The sequence below is a fragment of the Martes martes genome (genome assembly GCF_963455335.1).
Source record: "Martes martes genome assembly, chromosome: 14".
NCBI classification, from domain to species: Eukaryota; Metazoa; Chordata; class Mammalia; order Carnivora; family Mustelidae; genus Martes; species Martes martes.
Genome location: NC_137902.1, coordinates 57,827,684 through 57,851,075, shown reverse-complemented (window position 1 = coordinate 57,851,075; position 23,392 = coordinate 57,827,684). Strand labels below are relative to the sequence as shown.

The 23,392-nt window shown below is 36.3% G+C and overlaps 1 protein-coding gene across 1 annotated transcript in view; it reads right to left on the bottom strand.

Annotated features, from left to right (window-relative positions):
• CTNNA3 (catenin alpha 3) overlaps window positions 1–23,392 on the bottom strand; it is a 1,754,201-nt gene that overhangs the window by 1,708,121 nt on the left and 22,688 nt on the right. The gene's annotated exons all lie outside the window — the stretch shown is intronic.

The following is a 23,392-nucleotide window of genomic DNA, read 5'->3' as shown; positions in this document are numbered from 1 at the left end:
TCTTTTGAAAATCAGGGTATTTGCCCTTCTGCTTTCTGACAGGTCTGTTATTTCTATTTTTTAATTAACAAATAATGTATTATTTGTTTCAGGGTTACAGGTCTGTGATTCATCAGTCTTACACAATTCACAGTGTTCATCATAAGACATACCCTCCCCAATGTCCATCACCCAGCCATCCCATCCCTCCCACCCCCCCTCTATCTACTTCAGCAACCCTCAATTTGTTTCCTGAGATTAAGAGTCTCTTATGCCTTGTCTCCCTCTCTGGTTTTGTTTTGTGTCATTTTCCCCTCCCTTCCTGTATGATCCTCTCTCTTGTTTCTCAAATTGATCATATGATAATTGACTTTCCCTGACTAACTTATTTTGCTTAGCATAATACCCTCCAGTTCCATCCACATCATTGCAAATGGCCAGATTTCAGGTTTTTGATAGCTGCATAATATTCCATTGTGTATATATACCACATCTTCTTTACCCATTCATCTGTTGATGAACATTTAGGCTCTTTCCATCTTGGCTACTGTGGACATTGCTGCTATAAACATTCAGGTGCATATGCCCCTTCAGATCACTACATCTGTATCTTTAGGGTACACACCCAGTAGTGCAGTTGCAGGGTCCAAATGTAGCTCTATTTTCAACATTTTGAGGAACATCCATACTGTTTTCCAGAGTGGCTGCACCAGCTTGTATTCCCATCAACAGTGTAGGAGTATTCCCCGTTCTCCACATCCTGGCTAACACTTGTCGTTTTCTTACTTGTTAACCATTCTGACTGGTGTGAGGTGGTATCACACTGTGGTTTTGATTTGTATTTCCCTGATGTCAAATGATATTAAGCACTTTTTCATGTGTCTGTTGGTCATCTGGATGTCTTCTCTGCAGAAATGTCTATTCATAGCATCTGCCCATTTCTTGACTGGATTATTTGTTCTTTGGGTGTTGAGTTTGATAAGTTCTTTATGGATTTTGGATACTAGCCCTTTACCTGATATGTCATTGACAAATATCTTCTCCCATTCTGTTGGTTGACTTTTAGTTTTAGTTGACTGTTCGCTTTGCTATGCAAAAGCTTTTGAACTTGATGATGTCACAATAGCTCATTTTTGCCCTTGTTTCCCTTGCCTTTGGCGATGTTTCTATGAAGAAGCTGCTGCAGCTGAAGTCAAAGAGGTTGCTGCCTGTGTTCTCCACAAGGATTTGGATGGATTCCTGTCTCACATTGAGGTCTTTCATCCATTTTGAGTTGATTTTTGTGTGTGGTATAAGGAAATGGTCCAGTTTCATTCTTCTGCATGTGGCTGTCCAATTTTCCCAGCACCTTTTGTTGAAGAGACTGTCTTTTTTCCATTGGACATGCTTTCCATCTTTGTCGAAAATTAGTTGACCACAGAGTTGAGGGTCCATTTCTGGGCTCTCTGTTCTGTTCCATTGACCTATGTGTCTGTTTTTGTGCCAGCACCATACTGTCTTGATGCTTGGAGCTTTGTAATAGAGCCTGAAGTCTGGAACTGTGATGCTGCCAGCTTTGGTTTTCTTTTTAAACATTCCTCTGGCTATTTGGGGTCTTTTCTGATTCCATATAAATTTTAGGATTGTTTGTTCCATCTTTTCGGAAAAAGTCGATGGTATTTTGATAGGCATTGCATTAAATGTGTATAGATTGCTCTAGGTGGCATAGGCGTTTTCATAATATTTATTTTTCCAGTCCAAGAGGATGGAACATTTTCCATTTCTTTGTGTCTTCCTCAATTTCTTTCGTGAGTATTCTATAGTTTTCTGAGTACAGATTCTTTGTCTCTTTGGTTAGATTTATTCCTAGGTACCTTACGATTTTGGGTGCAATTGTAAATGGCATCAGCTCCTTAATTTCTTTTTCTTCTGTCTTGCTGTTGGTGTATAGAAATGCAACTGATTTCTTTTTTTTTTTTTTAAGATTTTATTTATTTATTTGACAGAGATCACAAGTAGGCAGAGAGAGAGAGAGGAAGGGAAGCAGGCTCCCTGCTGAGCAGAGAGCCCGATGCGGGGCTCGATCCCAGGACCCTGGGATCATGACCTGAGCCGAAGGCAGAGGCTTTAACCCACTGAGCCACCCAGGCGCCCCAAAATGCAACTGATTTCTATGCATTGATTTTATATCCTGACACTTTACTGAATTCATGTATGGGTTCTAGCTGTTTTGGAGTGGAGTATTTTGGATTTTCTACATAAAGTATCATATCATCCGCAAAGAGTGAGAGTCTGACATCTTCTTTGCCAATTCAGGTGCCTTTTATTTCTTTTTGTTACCTGATTGCTGAGGCTAGGACTTCTAGTACTATGTTGAATAGCAGTGGTGATAGTGAACACCATCCCCACCATGTTCCTGACCTTAGGGGAAAAGCTCTCAGTTTTTCCCCATTGAGAATGATATTCACTGTAGGTTTCTCATAGATGGCTTTTATGATACTGAGGTATGTACCCTTTATCCCTACACTGTGAAGAGTTTTGATTAAGAAAGGATGTTGTACATTGTCAAATGCTTTTTCAGCACCTACTGGGAATATCATATGGCTCTTGTTCTTTCTTTTATTAATGTAGTATATCCCATTGATCAATTTGCAGATATTGAACCACGCTTGAAACCCATGAATAAATTCCTCTTGACTTTGGTGAATAATCCTTTTAATGTACTATTGGATCCTATCAGCTAGTATTTTGGTGAGAATTTTTGCATCCATGTTCATCAAGGATATTGGTCTATAATTCTCCTTTTCGGTGAGGTCTTTGGTTTTGGGATCAAGGTAATGCTGGCCTCATAAAATGAGTTTGGAAGTTTTCCTTCCATTTCTATTTTTTAGAACAGTTTCAGGAGAATAGTTATTAATTCTTCTTCAAATGTTTGGCAAAATTCCCCCTGGGAAGCCGTCTGGCCCTGGGCTCTTGTTTGTTCCGAGATTTTTCATTTCTGTTTCAATTTCCTTACTGGTTATGGGCCTGTTCAGGTTTTCTATTTCTTTCTTGTTCAGTTTTGGTAGTTTATACATCTCTAGGAATGCATCCATTTCTTCCAGATTGCCTAACTTGTTGGCGTATAGTTGCTCATAGTATGTTCTTATAATTGTATATCTGTGGTGTTGGTTGTAATCTCTCCTCTTTCATTCATGATTTTATTTATTTGGGTCCTTTCTCTTTTCTCTTTGATAAGTCTGGCCAGGGATTTATCAATCTTATTAATTCTTTCAAAGAACCAGCTCCTAGTTTCGCCGATCTGTCCTACTGTTCTTCTGTCTTCTATTTCATTGATTTCTGTTCTCATCTTTATTATTTCTCTCCTCCTGCTGGGTTTAGGCATTCTTTGTTGTTCTTCCTCCAGGTCCTTTAGGTGTAGGGTTAGGTTGTGTATTTGAGACCTTTCTTGTTTCTTGAGAAAGGCTTGTACTGCTATATACTTTCCTCTTAGGACCACCTTTGCTGCATCCCAATGATTTTGAACAGTTGTGTTTTTATTTTCATTTGTTTCCATGAATTTTTTCAATTCTTCTTTAATTTCCTGGTTGACCCATTCATTCTTTAGTAGGATGCTCTTTAGCCTCCACGTATTTCAGTTCTTTCCAACCTTCCTCTTGAGATTGAGTCCTAGTTTCAAAGCATTGCAGCCTGAAAATATGCAGGGAATGATCCCAATCTTTTGGTACCAGTTGAGACCTGATTTGTGACCCAGGATGTGATCCATTCTGGAGAATGTTCCATATACACTAGAGAAGAATGTGTATTCTATTAATTTGGATGGAATGTTCTGAATATATCTGTGTGATGTCCATCTGGTCTAGTGTGTCATTTAAAGCCTTTATTTCCTGGGGCACCTGGGTGGTTCAGTGGATTAAAGCCTCTGCCTTTGGTTCAGGTCATGATCTCAGGGTCCTGGGGGCTCTCTGCTCAGTGGGGAGCCTGCTTCCCCCTCTCTGTCTCCTGCCTGCCTCTCCGCCTACTTGTGATCTCTGCCAAATAAAAAAGTAAAATCTTAAAAAAAAAAAAATGGGGGCACCTGGGTGGCTCAGTGGGTTAAAGCCTCTGCTTTCAGCTCAGGTCATGATCTCGGGTTCCTGGGATTGAACCCCACATCGGGCTCTCACAGAGAGCCTGCTTCTTCCTCTCTGACTGCCTCTCTGCCTACTTGTGATCTCTGTCAAATAAATTTTAAAAAAATAATAAAATAAAATAAAGTCTTTATTTCCTTATTGATCTTTTGCTTAGACGATCTGTCCATTTCAATGAGGGGGGTATTAAAGTCCCCTACTATTATTGTATTATTGTTGCTGTGTTTCTTTGATTTTGTTATTAATTGGTTTCTATAATCAGCTGCTCCCATGTTAGGGGCATAGATATTTAAAACTGTTAGATCTTCTTATTGGACAGACCCTTTAAATGATATAGCATTCTTCCTCATCTCTTATTATAGTCTTTGGCTTAAAATCTAATTTGTCTGATATAAGGATTTACACCCCCAGCTTTCTTTTGATGTCCTTTAGCATGGTAAATTGTTTTCCTCTCTCTCACTTTAAATCTGGAGAGGTCTTTGGGTCTAAAATGAGTCTCTTGCAGACAGCATATCAATGGGTCTTTTTTTTTATCCACTCTGATACCCTGTGTCTTTTGATTGGGGCATTTAGCCCATTTACATTCAGGGTAACTATCGAAAGATATGAATTTAGTGCCATTATATTGCCTGTAAGGTGACTGTTACTATATATTGTCTCTGTTCCTTTCTGTTCTATTACTTTTAGGTCCTCTCTTTGCTTAGAGGACCCCTTTCAATATTTCCTGTAGGGATGGTCTGGTGTTTGCAAATTCTTTTAGTGTTTGTTTGTCTTGGAAGCTTTTTATCTCTCCTTCAATTTTCAGTGACAGCCTACTAGATATAATATTCTTGGATGAATATTTTTCTCATTTAGTGTTCTGAATATATTATACCAGTCCTTTCTGGCCTGCCAGATCTCTGTAGATAAGTCTGCTGCCAATCTAATATTTCTATTGTTGTAAGTTACAGACCTCTTGTCCTGAGCTGCTTTCAAAATTTTCTTTGTCACCGAGACTTGTAAGTTTTACTATTAGTTGATGGGGTGTTGACCTATTTTTATTGATTTTGAGGGGGATTCTCTGTGCCTCCTGGATTTTTGATGCCTGTTTCTGTTTCCAAATTAGGGATATTCTCTACTATAATTTGCTCCAATATACCTTCTGCTCCTCTCTTTCATCTTCTGGAATCCCAATTATTCTAATATTGTTTCATCTTATGGTATCACTTATCTCTCAAATTCTCCCTTCACGGTACAGTAGTTGTTTATTTCTCTTTTGCTCCACTTCTTTATTCTCCATCATTTGGTCTTCTATATCACTAATTCTCTCTTCTGCCTCATTTATCCTAGCAGTAAGAGCCTCCATTTTTTATTGTACCTCATTAATAGCTTTTTTTTATTTCAAATTGGTTAGATTTTAGTTCTCTTTTTTCTCCAGAAAGGGATTCTCTAGATCTCCTATGCTTTTTTCAAGCCCAGCTAGTACCTTTATAATCATCATTCTGAACTCTAGTTCCGACATCTTACTAATGTCTGTATTGATTAGGTCCCTAGCTGTCAGTACTGCCTCGTGTCTTTTTTGTTGTTGTTTGTTTTAAGGTGAGTTTTCTGCTTTGTCATTTTGCCCAGAGAAGAATAGATGAATGAAAGAACAAAATGCTAAAAGGGTAACAACGACTCCAGAAAAATATACACTAAACAAATCAGAAGAGACCCAAACCAGGAGGAAAAGAAGAAGAAAAAAGAATATAAATAAATGATCAGTCTGGTAAATAGAACAGAGCTGCATACCTGATTTTGGGTGTATTTTGGTCTGTTAGAAGAAACAACTTCCCAAAATTTTAAGGAAAGAAAAACATATATATACACAAAAATAAGGGTAAATATGATGAAAGGATGGAATATGACTATGAAGATGAATATTTAAAAGGATTTTAAAAAATGAATTGATAAGAAATTGGTTAAAAAAAGAAAAAATTTTTTTAAAAAAGAGAGAGAATGTGATCAGGGAGGAGACTAGGATAAAGTCATACACTAGATTTAGAGTATATTTTGGTCTGTTAGGAGAAACTGTATCCCAAAATTTTAAGGACAGAAAAACTTATATATATTAAAAATAAGTTTAAATAGAATGAAGGGATAGACTATGATGGTAAAGATGAAAATAAAAAAATATTTTTAAAAGGTATTGATAAAATAAGATCTTGGTTAAAATAGGAAAGAGGAAAAAGAAAAAATATAAAAAGAAAAAGAAAATTTTAAAAATTTAACTTTGAAAGACTAAAGAATCTGGGGGGTGGGGGGGAGCCATGAATTCTATGTGCTGTATTCCCCTAGCACTGGAGTTTTGCAGTTCTCATTGACTGGTAAAGTTGGTCTTGGCTGGATATTCTTGCTGATCTTCTGGGGAGGAGCCTGTTGCTGTGATTCTCAAATGTCTTTGCCCAAGGTGGAATAGCACCGCCCTTGCCAGGGGCCAGGCTAAGCAATCTGCTCGGGTTTGCTCTTGGTAGTTTTTGTTCCCTGAGAGCTTTCCGTACAGCTTTGGAGAATGAGAATGAAAATGGTGGTCTCCCAATCTCCAACCCAGAGGAACTGAGTACTTGGGGCCCCTATCTTCAGCGAGCCCTCAGAGAAAAGCAGTCAGTCACGCCTATCTCCCTGGTCTCCAGCTGCACTCCGTGCTCACCCAGCCTGTGACCGAGCGTTTCTATCTCTGGCACACAGCCACATTTGGAGTGTCCAAACCCAGTAGATTCCTGCAGCAGGCTCCCCTGCCACTCCTCCCAGTGGATGAAGGGGGGTCTCCCCAGATCTGTTACTTGTGGGGTCCCTGCTTGAGGAGCAGTGGTCCAACTATGCTGTGACCATCATTTATGACAACTCTGAACTGAGAGCCCCCTCCTTAGCTCCATCTTTGCAGCCAGCTTCCCCGCTCCAAAACCTGGGAGCTTTGCCACACTCAGGCACCCCCGGTCTTTCTGTGACACTGAGGGTCCTGAGACCAAACTGTCCCACTCCCCACTTAGCCACCGGAATGACATCCCTCTGCAGAGCAGACTGCTGAAAGTTCCGATTTTGTGCTCTGCTTCTCTACCACTTGCCGGTACCCAGGTGATGGAGGCTCCCTGCCCCTCCCCACGGCCTATCTTCTCATATATTGCCTCAGATTCACTTCTCTGCACATCCTACCTTCCAGAAAGTGATCACTTTTCTGTTCCTAGAATTGCTGCTATTCTTTTCTTCAATCTCCTGTTGAGTTTGAAGGTGTTCAGAATGGTTTCTTAACTATCTAAATGAATTCCTGGGACCAGATGAAATTTAGTTCCCCTACTCCTCCGCCATCTTGCTCCTCCTCCTGAAGCAGTCTGTTATTTCTTAGTGATTCCCAGCTTCTGTGATCACATTTGCAGTTCATTGCAGCATTAAGGGACACACTTTTTCAGAAGCTACATAATTCAACCAATTTAAAGAGACTAAGATATTTCCTTTATTTTCATCATCTAAGGTTTCATTTCTAATTACTTAAAAATTTTATTTAGTAATACAAGGTTCAACATATATGGTTAAAAGTAAGTCTCTCTCCCATCTCTGTCCTCCAGCCACCTAATTTCTCTCCCACAGGCAACTGCTATGGTCATTCTCTCATACAGTTCCAGAGATAGCATAGATAATACCAGCATAGAAGTATCTGTATTTTAATACAAATTCTAACAGACCTGCCTCTTCCACTTAATTCAATTCCCTGGTATCAGTGTTTGTTCCAGCTTGCCCACATGACTTCACAATATCAGCTTATGTGTGTTATCAGTCAGCTGCTACTCTCACATTATCTGACTCATGCACAGGACATATTCCTTCCTTACGCTTTTTATTTCTCTTTCTCTCAGTCTATAACTTTGGAACTCCCTTTTTCTTTCCTTCAGCATCCCTTCCAGTCCTAGCAAATGAGAACTGCTTTAGCCTTCCCCACATTATTTTTCCTAGTTCCAGCTATTCTCTTTTATTTGCCTTAAGTAATATGTCTTTTTTCCCACCTTTGACCCATACACTTTTCAAATTTGTGCTCGCTACACAGAAACACTAAGATTTGGGGTCACTGATATTATTGTTAAATGATTATTTATGAAGCACTACCCTAGATTCTGGTGAAATAAAATGTAGTAAAGCCAAGGCTCAGCTATCTCTCTTCTTTCTTCATTTTTAATTCATCAAATTTCTCTTTGACCATATACAGTCCCTGAAAATCATACTTACAATTAATCTAAAATTTCTGAAATTTGCTTCTCTTAATATCAAGGACACCTGTGTGACTGTGTATCACAATGTTTATTTACAATTGTCACCTCTTACATTCATAAGAAAACACTGTCTCCCAAACCAGTACTGTCCATAGACTTGGACAAGAACTGCCCCACCCCAGATCCTCATATTTTGGAAGATTCCATGGGACCAAAGTAATGTGCCCTCCCAGAACCCACACCTACCCTTCCTGACATGCTTGGGGTATCCAGTATCCCACCTCTCTGGTCTAGCAGCCCAAACCTACTTCCATGGCCTATGCCAGCCTGTTCCTAGAATCCATCCTACTAAAAATAAGTGACTAAACAAGACCATCCCTACACTTGAGAGGTGGCCAGGAGACAGTTTCCCCCCAAAAAATATGAGTTTGTTGGAGTTTGTATGTGCAAGCTGGACTGTCCACTTGTATGTGCTTAAGGCCTCTCAAATGCAAAACAGAGCCAAAAGTGGACAGAGAAGGGGCAGACCACATATCAGGGGCAGGAGTAAGCTCCCCATCCACCACCTCATTCTAACAAGAATCTTCAAGAAATCCTGAGAATTCTAAATCCAAATCTTGTCTTCCAGGTCATTTTGAAGGAGTTTTCTCAAGGTACAAAGATAGGAAGATAGAACCTACTGTAGCAGCTTGTTATCTTGATTTGTAACTTCTACATATATAGGTGTGGTATACAGGCCTCCCTTTATACCCTCATGCTGCTCACTACAATTGTTAAAATCAAGCCTGCCCAAACTTTCTAGCATTTCTTACCAACAAGTTCTTATTAATCAAACTTGCTTCTTTCATTGTTTCCTCAATCTTCTAAGATGCATTTAACCCTGAGGTAGGGTAAAAAAATCATTAGTTATTCCACTTTTAAGAGATTTCTTGATTTTTCAAAATGTATCATCTCACTATGTTACTGTAACATTTTTTTTTAATCTGTAGCAGGAAAGTTCTTCACATAATAAGCTTCTGCAACAATACCACTTTTCTTTTCTTCTCTTTTTTCCCCTCATCCAAATGTTCTATTACTCTTTTCTTAAATTTATGGGTTTCCATGCAAGAGTATATATTCACCATATGCATATTTTTCTACTTTTATTAAAATTATTAACATTCAACATTACATTCATAAGAAAATAAATAAAATCTTAAATATTCAAAAAACACAATAGAAACATTCAGAATTTATTGCTATCTATGACATTGTATTTCATTTGTATCTCTTTAGGTATCTATATTTACCATTATTTATTAATTATTGACCTTTTCCCATGTGATTTTCTCTGGATGATTACAACGCATAGTATCTATTAATATGGCTTTTCTATGCCCTAATTATCATCATACACTAACACTAACACACACACACACACACACACACACACACACCTTTGATGGTTTTATCTGCAAATGGGTTTCTTTTCCTCAAGTTTAAATTGCTTGGAATATGTCAACAAGTCTCCTACCAAAAGTCTCCTACCAAAAGTATCTTTGGACTTCATGAGATCTCATTTAGTGAAACTCTATTTAATGAAATACAAAGGAGAAAGTTTTTACAAGGAAGGTGCCAGTTGCAACCATCATCACAAATATTAATCTTATCTAATACTCTACACTCCTAAAACATCAGGAAAAATAGTGACCAACTAGTGAAAGGTTTCCGACTCCTGAAATAATGTCAAAAAAAAGAACATTCATTTGAAATTTATCTTGAGGGGTGCCTGGGTGGTTCAGTCAGTTAAGCATCTGCCTTTGGTTCAGGTCATGATCCCAGGTTCTGGGATGAAGCCCCCTGTCAGGATCCCCGCTCAGCAGGGAGCCTGCTTCTCCCTCTCCCTCTGCCCTTCCCCGTGCTCATGCTCTCCCTCTTGCTCTCTCTCAAATAAGTAAAAAAATCTTGAAAAAGATTTATCTTGAGTGGATAGCAACTCTGTAAGCTTCGTTTTCCCTTATCAGCATGCCCCTCTTCCAGAAGGGTTAGCAGAATGTACTTAGGAATCATGTGAAGGACTGGAACCAAATGTAAGAGACAAAAATATATATGTATATATGTACATATATACATATATATCAAAAATATATATGTATATATGTACATATATACATATATGTATATATATACACACATACATATACATATATAAAAAGAATATATATACACATATGTGTATATATAAATATATATATACAAGTTTAAGTGAAGAAAAGGAAGGGGCACACAGGAGATTTGCTGCACAATATTATCACAGTTGATTTTATACAACTATCTTGGCTAGAGTGAAATAAAATGGACAGAGGACAACTATAATAAAAAAAAAATTCCACTACAATTTCTATACACACCTGTTTTCCAAGTCCACCTCCCTCCTGACCCTTATCCTATCCCCATGGTTCCAATTTCATCATTTCTGGCTTATTTGGCCCACCAAGAAAGACATACACACATCTCTACTAACTTGGTAAACAAAAGGATCTCAGATTTGTCAGAAAGTCAATAAAATCATAATACATATGATGGAGAAATAACTTGGTTTCTTTCTTTTCAGATAATCTTCCTACACTTTACAAATACTTTCCATACATTTCTGTGGAGATCAATAATAAGTATAAGCTCTTCTGCCTATCCTTTTCATCAGCGATAATAGCAATGGTGTTGCTAGGCACCCCTAGAGTAGAGAGCATCATTCATTTATTCATTCATTCAACTTATATTTATTGAGTTTCTACTTTACACCAGTCGGAGGGCAGGGGGAGACCATAAACAATAAATATAAGAAGAAGAAAATTGTTAGCACATTAGAAAATGACATATACTATGGGGGAAAAAAAGAAGAAAAAGTAGAACAGAGTAAGCAGGATTCAGTTGGAGAGACAGTGGGAGAAAACTGAAGTATTAAATAAGATCAAGATTAGCTTCACTGAGGACATCTGAGATGTGAAATGGTGAGGAAATTAGCCAAGTAGATACCTGGAAGCAGAGCACTCCAGCAGAGATAACAGCAAAAACTTGAGGCAGGAGAGTGTTGGCGTATTAGCAGAACGGCAAGGAGGCCAGTGTAAGTGGCGTAGAATGAGCTACAAAGAGCATAGTAAGAGAGATCAGAAAGTTAATGGAGTTGAAGGTGGGTGGCTATAGATCATGTCAAACCACACGAAAAACAGAGCAGGGGTTTGAGCACTAGAGAAAAATGATCTGGTTTATACTTTGGAAAGATCATCCTGACCAATAAAATGAAGTATGAAGGGCAAAAGCAGAAGCAGAGACACCATTGGGAGGCTCCTGCAGTAACTTAGACCTGCATGGTGCCAGTGGAAGTGGACAGAAGTGATAGATTATAGATATATTTTGTCAGCTGAGACCACAGGAATTCCCTATAGACGAGACATAGGAAAAAGAGAATTCAAGACTGGGTTTTCCAGTCTACAGCAACTGGAAGATTGAAGTTGCCATTTAACTGTGGTGGGCATGGCTGCAGGAAGACCAGGAAAATGAAGAGTCCAGTTTGAGACATGATAAATTGAGAGGCATGTTACACAGCCAAGTGGAGATGTTAAGCAGGCAGTTAAACATACAAGAGCAAAATTTGGGAGAGAAATCAGGGATGAAATTATAAATTTTAGCCTTGTCAACACAAAGGTGGATAGAACATGACCATCAAGGGAACAAGCTGACTAGGAAGAGGCAGGTCAGAGTCAAAGGATTGTTGGGAATGAAGAGAAATACATCCAGTGATACCCAGAAGGGGAATACAGAATTAAGATTTGCCTTTCGGTAAATTAGAAAAATATCCCCTTCTCAGCAAATGAATTAGAAAAAGTTGCCACCCTCTGCATAGACACGGCCCTGCAGGTGTTAGCAGGAAGACCCACAGTTTGCCCAGCAGGAGGGCTAGGTTTCAGCCTTACTGAGCCTCTCGGCAGGGTTACATGCAGCAGCCATTGTGAGACATCCTGCTACCCTCCCCTGTCTGCTATGAGATGGTTTTGTTTTTTAGGTAGGCTCCATGTCCAGCATGGAACCCAATGCAGGGCTCAAACTCACAACCCTGAGATCAAGACCTGACATCAAGAGTCAGACGTTCAACCAACTGAACCACCCAAGTGCTCCTGCTACAAGATTTCTTAAATTCTCCTGCATGTCCTCACTATTGGATCTCAGTAATTAAGAGTACAGGCTTTGAAGCTAGACTGCCTAGGTAAGAATCTAGGTTCTGTTCCCTGCTCATTGGTGACTTTAGACAAGTTACTGAGTCTCCCTAAATATCAGTTTCCTTGTCTATAAAATGAGAATAATAAGAGTAGCCTCCTCAAAGGTATCTTGAAGGAAAATTCATATTAAAGCCATAAGTTAGCCAATATCTCTGACACCTAGCAAGGGCTCAACAAATATTAGTTGATATTATTTTGTCCTCTATCCTCTTTTCAGTAGGATAGCAAAGTCTACTTGTCTACATTTAGAACAAACATATTTCTTTAACGTATACAGCTTTAATTATTATTCAAGAATGCTTTCACTCTTTGTTCCCACAATAAGAGTTTAAAATAAAGCTTCCTTCTGGTGCCTCATTTTATTGGATCACTTAACTTCAAATTCCAAGGCATATTTCCTACATGTACATTAATTAGAAAAGCAACATGCCTAAACACCCTAGGGAAAAATCCTAATGCACAACAGCCTCATAAAGGATCTTGAGCCCTTTGAAATCAATTCCACAGTGGTGCATAAAAGGTATGCTTCAGGGTTAGATCTACAACTCTTAAATGTACTACATTTGGGATCCTCAAGAGTCTGCACTTTTTATTTCGTTAGCTTCCAAGAACTCTGGGTTTCAACAGAACAAAACAATTTATATTTTATAATAAAAAGAAAGTATCTTTAGCATGTTGTAATTCAAACTTCAAGCATCTGAAGTTCTCTTTAATAAACCTCTGGATGGTAATCTTATTGACACTCTTTGAAAAATGATCAAATTGAGGGCTTGCCCCCCAAAATTATGAGTTTTGTGGATTCTTTATGAGAACACCTAAGCGAAATTAAATTAAATTGAAACAATTGCTTACTCTAGCCATAGCAACAAAAATAAAACTTCCCTGCACATACAACATAGATGAGGGATGCAAAAATGGTTCTTAAAAAAACCAAGACTGTCTTAACTAATATGAAGTAAAACAAAGGAAAAGAACATTCTACTTATATTTAAGTCATATACTATGTTCTTTTTACCATGAATGGCTAGGCGAGTTTAATGTCCCTCCAAAATAAAAAAAGAAAAAAGAAAAAGTTGTAATTCAATTTCTGACTTAACTGAAAAGTAACATTGTATAAAAAAATTTTACATGAAGACCTCATTACTCTCTCCTGTTAACACACCTTTCATGTTATTTTATAAAATGCCAATTCACACTAAAAGCTCACCCTATATTTCACAATGGCACACTTTTCAAAATTGCAGCTAAGGAGAAAGGACAGAAATGCCCCATGGTTATTCTATACAGCAATGCCTTTCAACTTAAGGACATTTTGTACCTTATAAAAATTATAACAGAACTGAAACACTATGAGATCCCATCTCATATAAGCGCAGCATGAAGGTTACCTACACATTATTTAAAAAGCCAAAGAACTAAATTAGTCCAATTGAAATCTAAGAAGATAATCTAATATGTGAGACCTCAGAGAAGCTTTCATTGAATCACCCAGAACAAGAATAACCTTTAGCTAGAAGGCATCAAGTTTAAATAAGCAGGGCAGAAGTAACATGCCCTTCATAGACACCTTGAAAGTGACAGTGGCTTTTGTTGCTGTAAGTCCAGTGGGCCTGTGGGTCAGTTCTACTCCATATTTTAAGACAGCTCAAATATATATGAATTCTCCTAAGGTATGTTATTTTTGAAAGGCAGAGAACAAAAAGAAAATGGCGAAAAAAGTAAAAATCTTGTCAACCACAATTTAAAGCTAAAAATTCCCCTTTTCTTCTTTGTTCTCTTACTAGCTGGAAATAAATAAAAGCCTGCTTATCAGAATAAAGAAAATGAGACCAAAGTCTTTGAAAACACTATATTCATTTTTCTATGTACCTACTTATACACTAGGAAAAACCAACAGTATATAACTGTTTTAAAAACTTAAGCTCCTTCCCTGCCTCATTTCCATTTTTCCAAATTCCTTTAACAGAGTTTTTAAAAGTCTGTGCCACAATCTCTGAACTTAACCATCCAAGCTCACTATTTTACCACCACTTTTAAATTTTTTCTCCAGGAACTCTGCCTATATATCTATTAACCCTATTTAACTATTTCTCCCAAATGTTCAGTATTCTCTCTATAAGACATAAAAGACTTTCTCCTCTGGCTTCAAAACACCACCTTCTACCCTTCCAGCATTCTTTTCCAATATGTGTTGCTGGTTCCAGTTTATCTACCATCTCCTGTTAAGGAAGGGTCTTACCCTAAGGTTCAACCCCTTACATCCCATTCATTGCTCACATTACATTGTTTTCTCTGAGTAATCTCATCCTAGAGTTTCATTTCAAGTTTGGAACTCAGATTCCACAGTCCAGATCTCTCACCTGAGCTTCAGAATTCCCAAATCCATTGACCACCGGGCCATCTCACAGGCATTTTAAAACTGAACTCATGATTTTTTCCCCAAAATCTGTTGCCACCATCTTCAGTTCTCATCTAGATTAATGACTTCACCATACAAATGGGCACCCAACCCAGCAGCATGAATGAACATCATCCTAGAATATTTTCTTTCACTCTGCCTCTTTCCTCATGCCAGATTAGTGGGAAAATTAATACTGCTTCTATCCCCTCAACTCCTCTTGCATTGTCCATGTCCTCTCCATTCCCATAACTACTTTCTCAGTTCAGACCCTCAGTTTACACAAATTAGACACACTCATTCTCTCTGAAATAAATAAATAAATCTTTTTTAATAAAAGAAATATATGTGGACTCAAAAGTACACACACACATATATATAAACAGTATGTTCTCTCTTTTTTAAAAAACTGGAAGAAAAGTTACAGGATTTAAAAAAGTGATAAAACACAGTAAGGGAAGGAAAAACAAGATAAAAGAACTCGAGAAACAAATGGGAGAAAAAATAAAACATTACAAAGATAAAAGTAAAAAAAGCATTCAATATATATGAACTGAGAGCATATTTTGGGAACATGGTGGACAGCCTAGCAAAATCACACATCAAAAAAGATGGGAAAGTTCAAACACTCTTCTTTCCTTATCTCTCATAGCAAGGAATCAATAGATACTGAAGTTGGGTGGTAAATTAAAATAATTTCTCATCCAAAGAAAAATATGCAAAAACCCCTAAGCATATAAAAAGTTGTTCAACCATTTAAATGAGGGGATGGAGAAACATTTACCATGCAAATGGATGTCAAAAGAAATCCAAGGTACTAATACTTATATCAGACAAAATAGACTTTAAAACAAAGATCATAACAAGAGACAAAGAAGAAAGGACACTATATAATAACAAAGGGGACAATCAAACAAGAAGATATAGCAATTGTAAAAATTATGCACCCAACATGGGAGCATTCAAATATATAAAACAATAACAACTGTAAAGGAAATAATCAATATTAATATAACAAGAGTAAGGCACTTTACAGCCCACTTACATCAATGGACAGATCATCCAAACAGAAAATCAACAAGGAAACAATGGCTTTGAATGACACCCTGGGTCAGATGGATTTAGCAGATATATTCAGACTATTCCATCCTAAGACAGCAGAATACACATTCTTCTCAATTTCACATGGAACACTGTCCAGAATAGATCACATATTAGTCCCATAAACCAAGTCTCAACCAATGCAAAAAGATCAAAGTGATATCATGCATCTTTTCTGGCCACAATGCTATGAAACTAGAGCTCAACCATAAAAAATCTGGAAAGACCACAAATACATAGAGGTTAAATAACATGCTACTAAACAACAAATGGGTCAACCAGGAAATCAAAGAAGAAATTTAAAAGTTCATAGAAACGAATGAAAGTGAAAATACAATGGTCCAAAATCTTTAGGATCCAGCAAAAGCATTCTAAGAGGGAAGTTTATAGCAATACAGACCCACCTCAAGAAATACAAAAAATCTCAATCAACCTAACCTTACACCTAAAGGAACTAGAAAAGAACAAACAAAACCAAAAACCAGCAGAAGGAAGGAAATAATAAAGATTAGGGCAGAAATATATGATATAGAAACTAAAAAATAATAAAATTGAGCAGATCAATGAAGCCAGGAGCTGGTTCTTTTCAAGATCAACAAAATTCATAAACTGTTAACCAGACTTTAAAAAAAAGAGAGGTGGGGGACTCAAATAAACAAATCACAAATCAGAGAGGAGAAAATAAATCACAAATCAGAGAGGAGGAATAACAACCAACTACAGAAATACAAATAATTGTAACACAATATTATGAAAAATTATAGGTCCACATATTAGACAACCTAGAAGAAATGGATAAATTCTTAGAAACATAAAACCTACCAAACTGAGGCAGGAAGAAATAGAAAATTTGAATAGACCAATTAACAGTAAGAAAATTGAGTTGGTAATCAAAACACCTCCAACAAATAATCCCAGGACCAGATGCTTTCACAGGCGAATTCCACCAAACATTTAAAGAAGGGTTAATACATATTCTTCTCAAACTATTATTTTAAAAAATATAGAAAATGAAGGAAAACTTCCAAACTCAATCTATGAGGCTATATTAAAATCAGATAAAGTCACCATACCAAAAAAAAAAAAGAGAGAGAGAGAGAGAGAGAACTATAGAACTATAGGCTGGTATCTCTGATGAACATAGATGCAAAAATCCTCAACAAAATACTAGCAAACCAAATCCAACAATATATTTTTAAAAACATACGTTACAATCAAGTGGGATTTATTCCTGGAATGCAAGGTGGTTCAATATTCACAAATGAATCAATGTGATACACCACATTAATAAAAGAAAGGATAAGAACCATACGATCATTTCAATAGATGCAATAAAAGCATTTGACAAAGTGCAGCATCCACTCATGACAAAAACCCTCAACAAAGTAGGTCTAGAGGAAACATACCTCAAGATAATAAAGGCCATCTATGAAAAACCCACCACTAACATCATCCTTGATGGGGAAAAACGGAGATGTTTTCCTCTATGATCAGGAACAAGACAGGGACGTCCATCTCACCATCACTATTTAACACAGTACTAGAAGTCTTAGCCTCAGCAATGTTAATTAATTGTTAATTAATTAACAAAAATTAATAAAAGTCATCCAAATCAATAAGGAAGGAATAAAACTTTCACTATTTACAGATGACATAATACTCTATAAAGAAAACCCAAAAGACTCCACCAAAAACTACTAGAACTGACAATGATTCAATAAAGTCGCAGCTACAGAATCAATGTATAGAAATCTGTTGCATTCCTATATGCCAATAATGAAGCAGCAGAAAGAGAAATTAAGAAAACCACCCCACTTACAACTGCACCAAAAATAAAATATCTAGGAATAAACTTAGGGGGAAAAGAGGTGAAAGACCTGTACTCTGAAAACTATGTAACACTGATGAAAGAAATTCAAGACGACATAAAGAAATGGAAAGACATTCCATGCTCATGGGTTGGAAGCATAAATATTGCTAAAATGTCTATGCTAAGGCAAAGCAATCTACACATTTAATGCAATCCCTACCAAAATACCAATGGCATTTTTTCATAGAACTAGAACAAACCTAAAATTTGTACAGAGCCACAAAAGACCTCAAACAGTCAAAGCTACATTGAAAAAGAAAAACAAAACTGGAGGTATCATAATTTCAGACCTCAAGTTATAGTGCAAAGCTGTAGTAATCTAAACATTATGATACTGGAACAAAAACTGACACATATATCAATGGAACAGAATCCAGTAATAAACTCACAATTATATGGTCAATTAATCTTCAATGAAGTAGGAAAGAATATCCAATAGTAAAAAGACAGTCTCTTCAACAAATGGTGTTGGGAAAACTGGACAGCAACATGCAAAGGAATGTAACTGAACCATTTTCTTATACCATACACAAAAATAAGCTCAAAATGGATTAAAGACCTAAATGTGAGACCTGAAACCATAAAAATCTTTGAAAAGAGCATAGGCAGCAATTTCTCTGACATTGACCTTAGCAACGATTTTCTAGATGCATCTCCTAAGGCATGGGAAACAAAAGCAAAAATAAATTACTGGGACTCCCACAAAATAAAAACTTTCTGCACGGTGAAGGAAACAATTAACAAAACTAAAAGACAAACTACGAAATGGGAGAAGATGTTTGCAAACAACATATACAATAAGGGATTAGTATCCAAAATAGATAAAGAACTGATAAAACCAAACATGCAAAAAAAAAAAAAATCCAATTAAAAAACGGGCAGAAGTAAACAGATATTTCTCCAAAAAAGATATTCCAATGGCTAACAGACATATGGAAAGATGCTCAACATGACTCATCATCAGGGAAATGCAAATCAAGACCACATGAGATGTCACCTCACACCTGTCAAAATGGTTAAAATAAAAAACACAAGAAGTAAGTGTTGGCAAGGGTATGGAGAAAAGGGAACCCTCGTTCACTGTTGGGGCAAATGAAAACTGGTGGAGCCACTATGGAAAACAGTATAGACCTTCCTCAAAAGGTTAAAAACAGAACTACTCTACAATCCAGTAATTTCATTACTGGGTACTTACAAAAACTTCATTTTACCCAACTAATTCAAAGGCATACATGCACTCCCATGTTTACTGCAGCATTACTTAAAATAGCCAAATTATGGAAGTGGGCCAATTGTCTATCAGTAGATGAATGGATAAAGAAGGTGTTCACACATACATGCCTACATACATTGGAATATTATTCAGCCTGAAGAATGAACAAAATCTTGCCATTTGCAACAACATAGATGGAGCTAGAAAGTATAACGTTAAGTGAAAAAAGTCAGTCAAAGAAAGACAAATACTATATGATTTCACTTACATATGGAACTTAAGAAACATAACAAATGAGCAAAGGAAAAAAAGAGAGAGAAAGAGAGAGACAAACCAAGAAACATATTCTTAACTATAGACAACAAACAGATGGTTACCAGAAGGGAGGTGGGTACAGAAATCTTACTTCTAGATATCTACTCCAAAAATAAAAACTAATGCATGCCCAAAGTAATTCATTGTACCAATTAATTTCAAGTGACTTCAAAACACAGTATTTTTACTCTAATCCTTAAAAGGATATCCTCTAGGAAAAAAAGAATGGCAAAGTAATCTTCAGCTGCATTTAGTACTCTTATTAAATACATGTAATATAGTCTTACAAATTCTTATATATATGCACACATACATACATATATAAACTTACATACATAGGTATATTCGCACACATTATGATAAAGCAATTATATTCATGCTAATAGGAAATAAGATTCTAGCATAAGAAAAATAGATACAAATATTAAATCAGAAAATTTACATGTAAATCCTGCAATCTTATATTGAACTGGCATTATCAGTATGATCTTATTATATATTTTTCTCCTCCTAAAATATACCTATTTCCTAGGTTCATTCACAAAATAAAAAGGAAGTGGGAGTGGCAACAGCAACCCAGTACATAGATTGTTTCCTAAATACTATTTCCCGTCTACGGCCATACCACCCTGAACGCACCGGATCTCGTCTAAATACTATTTCCCACTAAAAGGACCCAAGCTTCTCAAAGAAAATGCTGATTGAAGATCTGGGGCAGGAAATATATAAAATCAGCCTAACACATCTTACCTAAAATATAAAATCCACTTGGATTTGTCAAGAGGCTCAGGACCCAAGTTAAAGGCATTCTTACTGACCAAAATTGGGAAATTTGAGCATCAAAAGAATAAAGATTGCAATATAATAAAACATGCATAAAAATTAGTTCAAAAAACAAAAACTCACTGGTTACCTTTCAAAGTTGCTAGGACACCATCCTATTTTTCTGAAAACTAATAAAGAATGAGAAATAGTCAAGTATTTTCCTGATTTTCTGGCATGAACTATACTTTAGAGAAATATTCTAAAATTCTTTATAGAGTAATCCCAACCAATAAAACTAATTAGGAATTACAAAACACTAAAAATCACCATTTACAATCCCTTAGAAAATAATAATCTAGAAAATGATCATCAGTAAAAATTAAAATCATTCGGTGAATGATTAATAGGGAACTTTGAGAATCAGGCTTACAGAGCCTGAACATGCTGATCAAATTTAATGTCACCAAATGTGACACAATCCAGACTCTATGGTTCCTGACATGACACAATGGGAAGTACACAACATCTACACAGTATTCTTGCCAAAAGAGTTAAAATTAAATCTAATCAAGACTTATCTAGATCTAACTACCACTTTACTGGAAGGAGGAATGTGTTAAGTGACATCACAAGGTTGCCATCACCCAAATCCAGAATGTGAAAAATACTCTAAGACAAAATGACTTGGTTTCTTCAATTCACAGATGACATGGAAAAGAAGGAAAACTGTTATTACCAACCACACAAAATTATGTCAATCCTGAATTCCGACTCCAAAATCCAACTATAAAAAGACAATTTTAAGCAGTTAAAATTAGACAGTCTCTACTTGATAATGCTAATATTTGTTAATTTTATTGGGCATGATAAGATGATTACATTTTCTTAAATCCTCATATATTAGACATAATATTAACATGGACAATTTATTTTCAACAAAAGTGCCAAGCTCAAGTTTTTTTCAACAAATGGTGCTGAAATAATTTGACATCATACATAAAACAAGAATCTCAAACCTTTTCTCACACCAGATGCAAAAATTTACTTGAAATAGATCACAGAGCTAGGGATAAGACAAAGCTATCACTTCTTAAAGAAAACATAGATGAGGGGTGCCTGGGTGGCTCAGTGAGTTAAAGCCTCTGCCTTCAGCTCAGGTCATGATCCCAGGATCCTGGGATCGAGCCCCGCATTGGGCTCTCCGCTCAGCGGGGAGCCTGTTTCCTCCTCTCTCTGCTTGACTCTCTACCTACTTAAAAAAAAAAAAAAAAAAGAAAAGAAAGAAAGAAATCTTTTAAAAAAAAAAGAAAACATAGGAGAAAACCTTTGTAACCTCGGGTTAGGCAAGGGTTTCTTAGATACGACAACCAAAAGCAGGATTCATAAAAGAAAATACTGATAAACTGGACTTCAACAAAATTTAAAACTTTTGTTCTTTGAAAGACCATGTTAAGAAAATGAAAAGGCAAGCCACAGACTGAGTCACATATATGATAAAGGTCCTGTATCCAGAAAATATAAAAAATACTTATAAATCAATAATTACATGAAAAACAATTCAATATCTTAAAATGGACAAAACATTTGAAAAGACACTTCACCAAAGAAGATATATAGATGGTAATTAAGCACATGAAAAATGCTCAATATCAGTAGTCACTAGAGAAATGCAAATTAAAGTCACAATATATACTACTACACACCTACTGGAATGACTAAAATTAAAAAGACTATCAATACCCAAGCTAGCAAAGTTGAGAAGTAACTGGAAAGCTCATACATTGCTACTGAAAACAAAAACTGGTAGTTTCCTACAAAATTAAACGTATACCCACCATATGACCTAGCAATTTCACTCCTTAAACATTTACCCAAAAGAAATGAAAGCATATGTCCACATAGAGACCTATACACAAATGTTCATTTTGGCCTTATTGATAATAGTCAAAAACTTGAAAACTCAAATTTCCATTAACAAATAAATAAGCAGTCTTGTAATACAATCATCCCGTCATACTTTGTGCAAGAAAAAAGTAAACTACTGATAAAGGCAACAACATGAATGTCTCTCAAAAGCATTATGCTAAGTGAAAGAATCATACAAAAGGAAGTTGTATGATTAACACTTACAGAATATTCTCGACCTCTCTCTTACATCATTCAGTTTATTTGGTGCCTTGACCCTATTTAACTTCCTGATTTTAAAACACTTTATGTGTTTGTTTGTTTGTTTGTTTGTTTGAAAGAGAGAACACAAGCAGGAGAGACAGAGGAAGAGAGAATCTCAAGCCAACTGAGCCACCCAGGCATGCCGACCCCATTTAACTTCCTAATAATATTTGCTTTGCAGCTTGCAAGCCTCTTTGGTGTCCAGTTTATCCTCAATGTCATTCTATGTACTTGATGTATTATGTGTACGATTCATATTTTTTTCTTGAAAGAACTCTAACTCAACCTGCATATGTGTTTATACTACAAAACTATAAAAACAAAAGCTTTGAGTATTTTTCTTTGTTTTCTCACTGCCCTTTAAAAAAATTATCTTTTTTTATTTTATTTTATTTTTCAATGTTCCAAGATTCATTGTTTATGCACCACACCCAGTGCTCCAAAATTATCATGTTTTATTGATCTTATTTTTAACAACAGAATTTTTTAAAAGGGGACCCAATGATTGTCCATGATTCACATGTTAATTTGATTTCTGAGGATATCAGTAAAGATACTTCGGCAAAGTTTTAATTCTGTTTTTCTTCAATACTCCTGGGTGAAAGCAATGAGTTTGCAAGCTTATTTTATTCACTTACACAAGCTGGGTTTGGTATGGTGTGCAGTACAGAGCCCAGAGTCTCCAACACGGTATTGCATTTTGAGTATTTAAAGATCAAAGAACATTAAAGTCCTGTCTCTTAACTCCCTCCTCCTAATCAACAACTTATTTCTCAGATTGATCCAGTTAATTTTGACCTAACATAAGTCGAAATTCAAGTTAAATTTATCACTAAATTGAAAGAGTAAAAGGAATGATGAAAGTAGCTAATCTCATTTACAACACACTATTAAAAAAAATACTAGGACAAGATTCATAGATTCACACAAAACTGCCAAATATATTTTACTTCAAACATTGTCTTGATCATGTCTGTTTTAATATATAAATACTTTA